The sequence below is a fragment of the Drosophila santomea genome, chromosome 2R (genome assembly GCF_016746245.2).
Source record: "Drosophila santomea strain STO CAGO 1482 chromosome 2R, Prin_Dsan_1.1, whole genome shotgun sequence".
Lineage (NCBI taxonomy): Eukaryota > Metazoa > Arthropoda > Insecta > Diptera > Drosophilidae > Drosophila > Drosophila santomea.
In genome coordinates, this window is record NC_053017.2 from 1,929,509 (window position 1) to 1,939,912 (window position 10,404).

Genomic DNA, 10,404 nt, shown 5'->3' on the forward strand with positions numbered 1-10,404 from the left:
GCGTGCGTTTTGTTGACGAGGGGCCATGCTGCGCGTTGTTGAATGTCGAAAGGAGATTGAAAACGAAATGAAAAATAATGGATGATTAGTGCTAGTGAACTACAACTAAGGACGAGAGGTGCGCCTATTATTGTGGAGATTCGGAAGACTCCGTCGGCAAAAGCACCACTTTTGCCACTGGACGTTTAACAACTCCACGTGCAGTACGGATAATTACTACACGGACGTTGCCTTCGGCTCCTGGGAAAAAAGACTCAATTCTGCCGAGCCGCCACTCATTAGAGGGTAAGTTGTCGTCCTTGATGACGACCATGTCATCGATGCGGAGATTTTTGGACGGGGCCTGCAATTTAGTGCGCTTGTGGAGTTCTTTGAGGTACGCACACGGAACTGCTGATGGAGAGCAGTGTGGCAGTGCATTTGTAAAATAGCGTCTTAAAACTTTTTACGCCTGCTTCCCAAAGGCCTCCCATATGGGGTGCCCCCGGAGGAATAAATTGCCATTGCATCTCTGGATGACTATAGGCATTCGTCACCGACTCTTTTACGTCTTGAAGGAAATCGCGGGAAAGCAGGGTGGCAGCGCCAACAAAGGTTTTGCCATTGTGGATACAAAACGAGCGAAAGCGGCAAGAAACTTTTCGGTCGTTAAGTCAGATGTAGCCTCTAAATGAATGGCCTAGGTGGAGAAACAAACAAAAACTAACACATACCCCTTTGTAATAAGACATGCTCTTCCCGTATAGTTCTTTATATCAAACGGACCGCATACGTGAACGGTCGGGAGAACGATGCTCTTTCTTTGGGCAGGACACCCATCAGTTGGCTTTGCAACCGCTTTTTGTGGATCACACATACTTTGCACGAATTTACTACTGCTTTCATCAGGTTCTTAATTCTCGGAATCCGGTATTTCGACCGGATGAGGCGCACCCGTAGATCTTTCTTAAGCTTGGAGAAACGTGCCAACAACTCTTCAAAATGAGCTTTTGCGAGATGAACTTTTAGAGCACGCTTCTCCAGGTCGGTCACCGGAGCGTTGTCGACCTGAGTTGGCCATTGCGTGGATTTTGCAACCAAGTCGGTCCGTGCCACCATAACTGGCTATCGGCTAGATCTTGGAGGGAAACTCCTCTGCCAAAACCCTTGCCAGGTCTGCTGGATTATGCTCAGATTGAACATGAGACCAATTCTCTGTTTTTGTGGCCTGGGCGATCTTCGTCACCCTATTGGCTACAAATGTGGTCCACTGGCACCCTGGCTTGCTTAACCATGCAAGCACTATCGTGGAGTCCGTCCAACAGTAAAGTTCGGAGTTAATCGTAGGCATCTGCGGAATGATGGCTGCAGCCATTTCGGAAAGCAATAACGCTCCGCACAGCTCCAGTCTTGGGAGCGAAACCGTTTTGACAGGTGCTACCCGGGTTTTCGCGGCTAGGAGTTGCACCATAATGGTGCTGCCCACTTCTACGCGGACATATATTGCCGCCCCATAAGCCTTTTGCGATGCATCGCAAAAGCCATGATGGATGAAACGATAGCCAGCGTGGAATGCGTATCTGCTCTAAAACCGAATAACTTTGGAGAACTTCGCAGAAAAAGCTCATTTGGAATGTTTTCGCCCCACCCAAGCTCCTGCAGCCAAATCTCCTGCATGAAAATTTTAGCTCGAACGATAAACGGCGCTAACCAGCCTGCAGGGTCGAACAATTTGGCAATTTGGGACAGGACTTGGCGTTTTGTAAAGGAAGTTTCAATAGCCAACTCTGGCGGGACGAAGAAGAATTCGTCGAAGGTTGCCTTCCAGCGAATACCGCGGGTTTTGGGAGTGCTTTCTGCATCGATCTCGAGAAAATCAGTATTTAAAAGATGGTTGCTCTGGAGGTTGGAGGTCCATTTCCTCAATGGAAATCCGGCGGAATTCAGAGCGTCTCGGAGCTCTTGCACCATGAGCTGGGCTTGTTCCGTGGAGTCCGCTCCGCCTAGAACATCATCCACATACATGAAATTTCGAATGACATTGCTAGCTTTTGGATGGCTGAGTTCTACGTCAGCTGCTGGCTGCTGCAGTACTCGGATGGCCAGGAAAGGCGCGCAATTGACTCCAAAGGTTACTGTTTTCAATTCGAAATCTCTGATTTCCCCTCTGTTGTTACGGAAAAGTATTCGCTGGAATGGAGTGTGTTTCGGATCTACCCAGATCTGCCGATACATCTTTTCGATATAGGCGCTGAACACGTATCGGAAATAGCGCCACTTCAGAATTTGAATGGTCAAGTCGGACTGTAAGACAGGGCCAGCATGAAAGATATCATTTAAACTGGTACCATTCGATGAAGGGCTGCAGGCATTGAATACTACACGGAGTTTAGTAGTTCCGGTTTAAGGACGGCGTGATGTGGCATATAATAGGCGTTGCAATCATGGGTAGGAAGAACTTGTCCCATGTGCTTTAAGTCGAGATATTCCTGGATCACCGAATCGTATCACGCTTTCAAGGCCTCATCTCTTTTTAGACGCTGCTCATTTCTTAAGAACTGAGCCAACGCGAAAGACCTATAATGCCCTAGCCCGGAACCGATATGTTCTGGGTCGCGAAAAGGCAGAGTAACGACATATTTGCCGCACTCGTTTCTCGTGGTCGTTTGAAGGAAATTCTTCTCGCACATGGAATCGGATTCTTTTACCAACTTTGTTGGTATATTCTCCACCTCCCAAAATTTTGTGAGTAGTTTGTCCAGTGAATTATCGTACGCGTGGGAGATCTGTGTCGATCTGTGTTAGTACCCAGCCGAAAATGGTCTCTTGCCCCAAGAGAGAGCCACAGATGTTGGTTTTTGCTCCACTCAGAAGCACCGAAGGCAGAATGTCGGTTTCGATAAGGACATCTATTTGTGCGCTCTCATAGAATTTTGGATCCGCCAGTGGAAAAACGGGAAGATCCCGAAGAAAATTTTTCGGAATTGGGTAGGAAGGCAGATTTCCGGCTAGTTGAGTGAGGACATAGGCCGTCGTCTCCAACTGCAACGCGGGCCTAGTCGGAGATCGGAAGGTGAAACTGCAGAGCTTCTTGGACTGAGCAGCTACTGTTTGGTTTAAGCCCGAGACTTGGGCTTGAACCACCTGGAATGGCAATCTAATTAGATTGAACAGTCGCTCGGTTATGAATGTCGCCTCTGATCCGGAGTCGATCAGGGCGCGTGCCTTAAAGTTAGAGCCAAGATGGGAAATATTAATTATGGCAGTGCAAAGAAGGAAAGCCCTTGAGCCCGTGGCGAAATAATTTTGAACACCGGCTTGCTCATTTGGAACGAAATTGGCCTGATAAGCGGAAATTGGCCTTGCAGGATTTAAAGGGCTTGAATTGCTGGAAAAGAGGTTGTTTCGGTGCAACAACGTGTGATGCCGGCCACGGCAAGTAAAACAATTGTGCGTGCTTCCGTTTAATGTAGTCTGACCGGTCGTCAACCGAAATTTGGAGAAAACGCGGACATACACGGACAGGATGGTTTTCCGTGTTGCAGATGTCGCAACTTTTCGATTTTGAAGCCACTTTCGTCTCATAGGAATTTAGTTTTCTAGAGAGCCCACTTGAGTTCATCGCTTTGGAGTGCGACTGACTTGGTACGGACGGTCTCACATCATCGATGGCCTCTAGGGTTCGATGACGTTCTGTGAGGAACCCATGCCCATGTCGGGATGTCGGCTTTGTTATGTAGCGACTGCTCCCATAAGGAGAGAGTTATCTTCGGGAGCTTGGATGAACACAGATATACCAGCAGGCAGTCCCAGTTCTCAGTGTTGACGCCTGACAGTTCTAAGGCAGTCAAGCAACCTTGAACAGTACTTTTGCAGTACCTTCAAGGCCGCCCCAGATTCCTGTGGTATCGACTGCACATTAAAAGGATTTTCAATTGACTGTTTACCAACAATCGTTTATTTTCGAATCGCTCTGTTATGTTCTCCTACGCAGAGCGGAAACCCTCGTTGGTAAGAGGCGAAATCGAAACAATGGCATGCGCGTCACCACTTTTTTTTTTTTTTTTTTTTTCGCGCGAGTCCCACGGCCACACCTCCCGCCCAACCGACCGAGGTGCGCTGCCGTGTATCGTACGGCTCGAATCACGGGAAGATAGACGCGATATAGAAGACAATAAAGGACGAGGAAATATAGGGTGTTTTTTTTAGAGGTATAGAACTTTAAATTGCAATAAAACAACGATGGATTATTCGATTGACATGAATTTTATTGACATGAAAGATAATCTTGTGGCATTACATTTTAAATATGATTTCTGGCATATGACCGCCACGGCTGGCTCGGATGTAGTCCAATCTGGACGTCCAATTTGCAATGACTTTTTCCAACATTTGGCCGTATATCGGCAATAACACGGCGAATGTTGTCTTCCAAATGGTTTAGCGTTTGTGGCTTATCCGCATAGACCAATGACTTTACATAGCCCCACAAAAAGTAGTCTAGCGGTGTTAAATCACAAGATCTTGGAGGCTTATGAAAAATCGGGAACAACAGCAATCTCGTTTTGGGCCCATTCGACGAATCTACGCCTTGCTTGATGATCGTTTGGTTTCAATTCTTGCACGAGTTGGATTTTGTAAGCACGCATGACGAATTGCCAAACCAAACTGAGAATAAATCACTTGACAGCTGTTAAATCGGTCGCCATCTTGAACAGTAATGCCAACATAAAGTTCTATACCTCTAAAAAAAACACCCGTTATATGTATATAGTAGTAAGATCTAAGAATTCGTTAAGTATGTTAGTATTGATCGCTTTAAAAACGGCAGAGAGTCAGAATTAGAGATAATAGGATACAATCTATTATAGTCAGAACATAATACTCTGTAGGGATCATGCAACTCATAATTAGATTTACAATGATTTAAAATTAGAGGTACGTAATTTCTAGGAAATCTGCTCGGAACAGTGAAGTTTAGCCGACTAACCAAGTCGGGACTATCCACTTCACCACGAATAAGGTTAAAAATAAAGACTGTTCCAAGCATCGTTCTGCGGTTAGCTAAGGAGGGTAAGTTAATTAACATTAATCTACTTGAATAAGGAGGTAATCTAACGTTTGCATCCCAATTAAGGCGCCGTAAGGCAAAAAGTAAGAAGTTCTTTTGAACCGATTCGATGCGGTCCGAGTAAACTTAATATTGTGGACTCCAAACAGGTGATCCATATTCAAGGTCCGGACAGACTAGAGAAATAAATAATGTTTTGGTCATGTAAGGATCATCAAATTCCTTTGACCACCGTTTTAAAAACCAAGCACACCTCTGGCCTTATTGACAATAGACGAAATATGGTTTGAAAATTTAAGTTTAGGGTCCAGAAGAACACCAAGATCATCAACGTGTGTTATTCTGTCCAAAGAGCACCCACTTAAAGTGTAAGTTGCGTGCATTGAGTTGGCACGATAAAAGGTCTTAACTTTACACTTAGAGCCATTTAAGTTTAATACGTTATCACGGCACCAGGTTTGAAAGCAATCTAGATCGGATTGTAAGTCCAAGTGGCGAGAAATGTCCTTATATTGCAAGCATAATTTTACATCATCAGCGTACATTAGTACACGCGAATGATTTATTATTAAGGGAAGGTCGTTAATAAATAAGGTAAAAAGGAGCGGACCTAGTTGGCTCCCTTGTGGGACGCCGGATGTGACTCGGAGAATACAAGAAAGAGAATATTTAAAGAGGACCCGTTGCGTCCTGCCATTCAGATAACTTAGAATCCAATTTAGGAGATCAACAGGGAAACCTAATAAATCAAGTTTTTTTATTAAAATTGAATGATTAACAGAGTCGAATGCTTTACTAAAATCCGTATAAATGACATCTGTTTGAAGATTATTGGCGAATATACAGGCTTAACTCGCTGAAGATCATAAATTTGACTTTGATACCGCGTAAGAGTAAGGCCGTTCAGAATGTTTGAAAAAACTTGGCAAATAGATCGGCTATTGCCTGATCCGATGTTACCGAAGTATTTTCAAAAAATAACGAGGAAGGGTAACTGGTTGTTTTGCGCTTAGTGTTAACGAAATTATAAAACTGTTTGGGATCCTGTGCGAACTGAAACTTACAACGGTTTAAATAATTCTTATAGCACTGAGCGTTAAGCACGATAAAATTTAACCGAGCTCACATATTTAGAGAATATAGATTTAGAACCGGTATTTTTAAATTTTATATAAAGTCTGGACTTAACATTTCTTTGATGTGTCAACTCTTTATTAAACAAAGGAGGTTTGTTAGAGGTAGACGGATAGTACATCGGAACACAAGAGTTGAAAAATGATTTAATTGCAGTATAAAAAATAGCTATTGCATCGGCCATTATGCTGCAAGAATATAGATCGGACCAATTAAAGCCCGATATAAAAAGATTTAGCCTCCAAAAGTTTGCCTTACGAAAACAATGAATTCGTTTGGTTGACTTATCTGGCCTCTCTTTTATTATGGTACCAGTGTCGATTGTCACCTCGAAAGTTGGATGGTATGGATCTTCTGGTTGACTAAGAGGTGCTACTACTCTAGTCAGAAACACACTTTCAGGACTTGTAACAAAACATAGATCCAATAAACGACCAAGAGAATTTCGAATATAATTAGCTTGCGACAACGATATGTCAAGCAAGCCGTCAATAAAGTCATGCTGCGCTATAGGCAGGAGAATATTCGACTGTTCTTCTGTGGACCACTTAGTGCCTGGTATATTAAAGTAACCTAGAACAACTACTTGGTCCCTATCGGACAGTCTGTTTGAAACGGATTGGATAGCGGACAAATGGTTAATATATTCAGGAAATTCAGAAGACGGCGGAATGTAAGAGGGACGGGTGGAATCACCGGTTGAGAAACCAGTGCGGACAAAACGGAATCTGTAGCAATCCCAGGCTGGACTCCCTCCACAACCGATTGATCGGATTGCACCGAATCTTTTTTAGCTGCCGATCTAAGCAACATTTGAGGGTTTGCTGCGATCGTCAACTAATCAGCTGTGGAGTCCTGTTGATCACTTGCCGGAGGTTGCGGGGCATTTCCCTTATGCAGCCTACCACCAGCGGCTTGCTTGCGCTTTAGAGATTCCTCTAATAGCTTGAGGCTATTAAATTGTGAATCTAGCGCGGAAAGAAGATCATTAGCTCGCCGTAAACTATGTGTAGCCACGCCAAAACTGCTGATCAGTCCTTTCAAGGCACTTTTAGTTTGACGCAAAAAGAGTTTCATTTCATTCGCAACTCCTAGGCAAGTATCACAACAGTATTTTAGATTAGGGCTTTTAGCTAGGTCATCACTTGTTCGTCCGTTAAATCTAGCGCATCATTCTATCACATAGCCAACAGGTCATTTTTGACTGCTCAGGCTTTATTACCTGACGGCATTTGTTTTGGAAGCAGACAACATTGGTTTCCATATTTAATTGGGTTTTGAGCACTGTACCCAAAGACAAAATCAAAAAATGTACCGCAAGAGCGCAGTCTGCACCTTAGGACTTTGTCTGGAAAAGCAAGAGAGCGGGTACACCGTTCAGTTAAGTACGAAAACCACACCAAACAGCACTACGGACAACGCACGAAAGAGAGAGTAAACCAAACGCAAAGACAGAAAGAGAACAGATTGAATTAATTTCTTAAAATAATGCACTTATCGCAAAAGATTCACTCGCGAAGCGAAAGGAACTTTAACTAGTACGGATTACGAAATTTAATTATTAAAGAATTTGTTAAATTCCACCGCTAGATTTAGCCAAAAAAAAAAAAATTCGGAGCGCAGAAAAAAAACACGACCGTTCGCTTTGAAGCTAGAAGTTGTTATTGTTTTACCATTTAAATGGAATAACTTTTCAACCGGAGTCATAAATGGCTGTGAAAAGGTCCCGGAAAGTCGGCCAGCGAAGATAGTCGCCGGCGAAAACTTCTGTATCGCATGGAGGCAACCGACAGCCAGAGGAAATGTAGGCCTTGGGCGCAGCGTTCGCGGCTGGGATGGACTGAGACGTGCCCTGCTCGATTTTATCAACGAGCTGGGCAACACACCTTTCATAGACTGAATAGCAGTATTTAGCCCTGAGAATAGGCATGTTGCCTGCTGCCGCTTCGCCTGCTGACATGGATGGAGTAGCACAGTCGTCGGAAATCTGCGCAGGCGTTTTCACCGAAATGCTTGGGATTCTTGGACTCTTGGGCCCTTGTGGTGAAAAAATAGACCTGGGTTTGTCAGCGGACAATTTCTTCTTATCGTCCCCGATGGGCATAATCCAAGAAATACGAAATGGAAGGGAAGCGGTTTTGGAGCCCGGTCACACTTTTGAAAATGTAGACAGATTCCTCAGACTGCACTTAATTAATTTAAGCTTGCCGCCGTGAACGGTATAAAGCAGCGGAAAAGACAGTATAGGATGTAATGGGTGAGAAAGTGGTGTAAGATTTACGAAGTGGAAACGCCGTAGTTTCGACTAATTGGACAGGTGACTCGGAGTGATCAGCGAATTGTATAAATGATCTGTGATTTATGGTAATTAGGTCCACCTGATTAACGGTTGGAACACTTGGAATATGGAACACGGTGAAATAAAATGTTTATTCGAACGAAGAAAATTTTATTTTTTTGTTTACAACTGCAAACGGAGAAAATGGAATGTGGAATTGGAGTCTTTTCTCCGCGTTGTAAGTACTTCTAAAACAAACACAAATTAATATCCAAGCAATACAGGAAAAAATATTTGTCGGGTGAACGACTTGTATTTGGCGGTCGTATTATTTATTTATGGATGAAAAAAAAAATTATTGTCTTGTAGTTTTTTTAAAATTTTTTGAAAATTAAAAAAAAATAATTTAATAAATATTGAAAAATTTATTTGTTATAAAAAAGAGAAAAAACAGCTTTTAATTTATTGCTCGGAAATTAATTTCGAAATTTACGGAAAAAATTGCTGGAAAACAAAACGCCTTTTCCGCGTCGGCACTTGGAATAAATTTTATTTGTGGTTTGGATTTACCGACGGGAAACAATTTACACTGTGGTATATGTTTAAAAGGAATGCAAATAATATGCGCAATGTATGTCGGTAATATATGTGGATATAATATATGTAATATATATAATTAAATAATCGCAATACTCATATGTAAAAAAAATATAATTTTATTTTACTGAATGATTACAATATTTTTTAGTTGAGAAGAACACCGACCGATTATAATTAGGTCTCAAACTGAACTCTGATAATTACTCTGATTTGATTGACGTTCAAGCCTCGGTTTCGAGCTTTTCTAATATGGACTTTAGACTTTAGGGTTCTGATCAAATGAAGAGAGAAAGCTTTGGAGGCTGACTTTAATAGTCTTCGCATTTCTCTTGGATTCAAGTGCATTCGCTCTTGGATACAAGTGCTCTTAGAATCTTATAATTTTGTTTATTGAAATCTAATACTTCTGTTTTCTGGATTGCGAGTCCGAGCTTTGAACGTGGGAACGCAACGATGATGCGAGGGCTTAAGCATAGATTGTTTAAATTAGGCAACGGATGTTTAGTCTACCAGTGGGTGACTTATCAGGTATCTGGTATCTGTTGGGTACATCCAGAGTTGTGTTGGGTGTATGGGTGTGTGGGTGTGTTTGGGTGTACATGTTGTATGTGTATTAGTGTGTAGGCATGTGCTTAAGTCTTAGGGACTTATGGATATGTCACTATATGGATGTGGTATATGTTGATGTAATATATGTAATATATGGAACTGGCGGGTAAATGTTTAATTAATATTTTATTTGGAATGGCCAGAGGGTATGTGTTGTTTGTTTCGTTGTTGTATTCTTCGATAGCAAAGCAAATTGTATTAAGTGGACTGCGGAGTTAAAGCAAAAATGTGTTGCGAAAAGAATTTGGCTTGCGTTGGACACAGTGAAACGAGAACAGAACTTTTGCCACTTTTGGCAGAGCTTTGGACTTCGAAATTTTCACTGAACTTGGCACAAATTATTTTCAATGTTTCACTTTTGGAATTTTGCACTTTTTGGACTGGATGAATATTTAAATATATTCTGAAATTTGGACTTAGAAATTTTCACGAATGAGGGTGAAAGGAGAACGGTGGGTAATATGGCGGCGCCCGTGAGAATGAATAAGTAATTTTCTTTAATTGCCTTTTGTCGGAGAAATCCGTTAGATTTGACAATAAATCTTACAGCAAATTGAACGAAATTGGATTATCGAACCTTTTGCTGCAGACCGGCAATGAAAATTTCGTACTTATCTTGTAATTTGTTCGCTGGTGGACAAACTTGAAAATCCAGGTGATCTGGCTCGAATGGATCAAAAAATGATGGGTTGTAGGGGGCTGCTGTCCTGGAAGCGAACACTAGACCTTTCGT

At 42.4% G+C, this 10,404-nt stretch overlaps 1 pseudogene; it reads right to left on the minus strand.

Annotated features, from left to right (window-relative positions):
- Positions 1–402: 402 nt before the first annotated feature.
- LOC122756425 lies at positions 403–8,123 on the minus strand (annotated as a pseudogene).
- Positions 8,124–10,404: the final 2,281 nt, after the last annotated feature.